General features: G+C 43.8%; 1 pseudogene across 1 annotated transcript; it reads left to right on the forward strand.

Moving 5' to 3' along the window:
• Positions 1-1309: 1309 nt before the first annotated feature.
• On the forward strand, positions 1310-2875 carry LOC147638895 (uncharacterized; annotated as a pseudogene). The gene is made up of 4 exons (XR_015263354.1): positions 1310-1421; positions 1572-1663; positions 1777-1993; positions 2283-2875. The product of XR_015263354.1 is annotated as an uncharacterized LOC147638895 (transcript).
• Positions 2876-3223: the final 348 nt, after the last annotated feature.

Here is a 3223-nt window from a genome sequence, read left to right on the forward strand (position 1 = left end):
GGCGTCATTGTCATCGTCACCTCCCAAATCGACAACAACCACCTTCTTCTTGGAGACCTTTGTCTTCTTGGATGGAGCTTGGCTATCCTGCACCACATCCTCATCCGTTTGAGACTTCCTCTTTGAAGGCTTTCCATGACCTTTGGTGGATTGAGAGGGCATGGAGTTAGGGCATGGGCTAGGCGATGGTTGAGGTGTGAAAGGAGAAGTTTGTGAAACCATAGGTGAATTAGGATTAGAGGCACTTAGAGGAGGTTGAGGTATGTAAGGAGATGGTTGTGGAACCATAGGTGAAATATTTTGAGAGGCACTTAGAGGAGGCGAGGTTTGTGGTGGTTGCGGAGTGACACTATGGTTAGGGGTGCCAGGGGAGGGAGAGGTAAGCATGGCGGTGAACCCATGAGGGGGCATTGGGAAAGGTGGATGGGGGAAAGGATAGAAGTTTGGTTGATGGAATGTGGCTTGGGAGAGAATGGCGTCGTCATCGTCCCTTTGGGAATCAATGAATTGGTTCGGCGTGTTGGAGTCCATGGTACCTACAACATACAAGAAGAGAGAGAAGTTTAGCATACGCTCAATGTGTTCAACACAACCCAAGAAGCAAGTCGACATTTCTTCATTTGTCACCTTTTGTTCGGACGTAGCAATGCTCTCTCCAAGAGGAATCTACAATTGCAAACACACATTTATAAAGGAGCATTAATACACCATATATTAAGTAGTGTGAAATTGCAAACACCATTGCACCCACTAAAAAATGAAGAGGGAGGGAACATTGTAATAGATTGCAACATTAATCCATAAGCTCATCTTCACCTGTGTCATAGTCTACAGAGCTCCAAAAGTTTGTACTTCGTTGCTTCCAAGAAATGGTGTACTCTCTGGTTTTTTGTCGATGGCTGGACAGTGTACAATGGTCACATTTTATAGGGTCCCTTTTGAAGTTTTGGTACGTTGGTCTCGAGATGTGGACATTGGAAATTGTTGGGAATACAAACGTTGGAAATTGGAACGTTTGGGTGGTTGGAGAATAGAAGAGAAAAGGGATTAAAAATTGAATGGTGGTGGTGGGGGGGGTGCCAACTCAACGCATGCCTCCTACGTGGAGGGCGGCAAATCCAAAGGCGAGGGGGGGGGTCGGCAAATAATCACTGCGATCTCTACCGCGACGTGGCTATGCTGCTGGTAACTGCCACCGCCTCGTGTGAACAGATCGTGCAGAGTTGGAGCCAATCGATTGGCGCGTACAGGCTGCAGGCGTACTGCCGCCGCCTCGTCTGAACCCAGTCTTAGAAGTTGCCGACAGACAGCAAACAACACACTTTTATAATTTTGTTGGTATGGCCTATCCTAATTTTTGCCTTCTTCGTATCCCCGGAATTTTTTGGTTGGAACGCCACACATCTCAAGTCCCATCTCAGGTAAGATTTACCCCCTCATGCATCATTTTGAATCAAATTTTAAGTACATAGCTTCATACTTAAGCTTATTTTGTATGGAATTAGGATGATTTTTGGTCACGTTTAAGACGGGTTTAGCTTAACTATGGAGTTAATTTTGGCTTTGTGCAGGTTTCAACATGGCCCTTGGTGAGGCAGGAACCCTAGCATGTGCAACTGCTGTCACTGCATTTATTCTAGGGATCGTAGCAGAAAACAAAAAGGTTTACATAGCTTTTTTATCACATGCATTCAGGGCTTAAGTGGGCTCTCTCTCTCTAAATTTATGTCTAAAAAGCTTGCCCCCCCTGGTTGGCTTTTTGATGATTTTTGACAGCCTGCTAATGGCACTGCAACCAAACAAGGGGAGCTGACAGTCTGCGTGTACCCACCTGATCCATATGAGGCATTGGGCACCTTATCGGTGATCCTGCTGGCGGTTGCATCAGTGCCGTGGGTGTGGTGTCCATCTTCTTCCCATACAGCAAGAAGGTTGTCCCCTTGGCTGCCCTTGCAAGGAGCAAAATGCTGGTGGTATTCAGCATCATCTCCAGGTAATTTCTTCTTGCTTTAGGGCCCCTCCAAGGTATCATGAAATACAGCCTTCCATAGGCTTGAATTGCATGGTTGGTATGTATTGGATCTTCAATTATAGGCTTAGTATGTATTGTGGGTATGTGGGTATGTATTGAATCTTCAATTACAGGCTTAGTATGTATTGTGGGTATGTGGGTATGTATTGAATCTTCAATTACAGGCTTAGTATGTATTGTGGGCATGTGGGTATGTATTGTGGGTATGTATTGGGTCCTTAACAAAACTTAAACTGCCTTATTGATGCAGCATCCTCTTCTTCGTAACCGAAGGACTCATGATGTGGGCAACCATCACTGAGAATATGCACCGGATCCATCATGTGCACACCAAATGGCACATTGCCCCACTGCAAAAACTGGCCTCATGGGTGGTGCAGCGTTTCTAGCCTTGGACACCACACTCTTCTGGTTGGTGTGCCAGATGTTAACCATGAATGCAAGAGAAGATCACTCGGAGCTTTATGAGGACGACGGAAAGGGTTCTTATGGCAAAGTGCTTGCTGCTGACTATACTGCAGTTGCTGCCCATCCTGCAACCAAAGCTTGAGAATGCTCAATGCACACAGGTTTGGCAAGCCATGGGCTTGCTTAGTACCATTTGCCAGAAATAATTCAATTACAATAAATTGTACACCTACTAAGATCATTCTAGTAAAATGCTTACCAAATTATGTGAAACTATCAAAATGATGGACTAAGGGTTGAACACAGTAAACACTTTGTGGGAAGGCTGCATGTTAAGCTAGGTGTATATTTGATGTGCATTGTGGCAAGCAGTAAGTTCCACTTTGTGTCTAACTGCACATAAAAGACATTGAAAATTGCTGAATTGTTGCACATTTGTGGGTTACAATTTTATACACAATTTTAGTTGGATGTAAATACATTGTAAGCTAACATGCAAGAGAAGTATACATATATTATATGGATGACGTGTATATTTGCACACAAGGCTTCGATGCATCAGCAACACCTCCAAGAATGACTAATTTTGCTAACAAGAACTTTGATGGACATAGGTTAAAGTAAAAGCGCTTGTGCTTTTGTGCATTGGGAGGAAGACAATATAACATATTTTGTATTTCCTTGATGTTGTAAGAAGTTATTCACCATAAAGATAGCTATCATTGAAGCATGGCAACACTTTATCAAGGACCCTTTCTTAAGAATTACTCCAACATTAGGGAT

The sequence above is a fragment of the Cibotium barometz genome, chromosome 4 (assembly GCF_041138505.1).
Source record: "Cibotium barometz isolate CiBa-2024 chromosome 4, ASM4113850v1, whole genome shotgun sequence".
Lineage (NCBI taxonomy): Eukaryota > Viridiplantae > Streptophyta > Polypodiopsida > Cyatheales > Cibotiaceae > Cibotium > Cibotium barometz.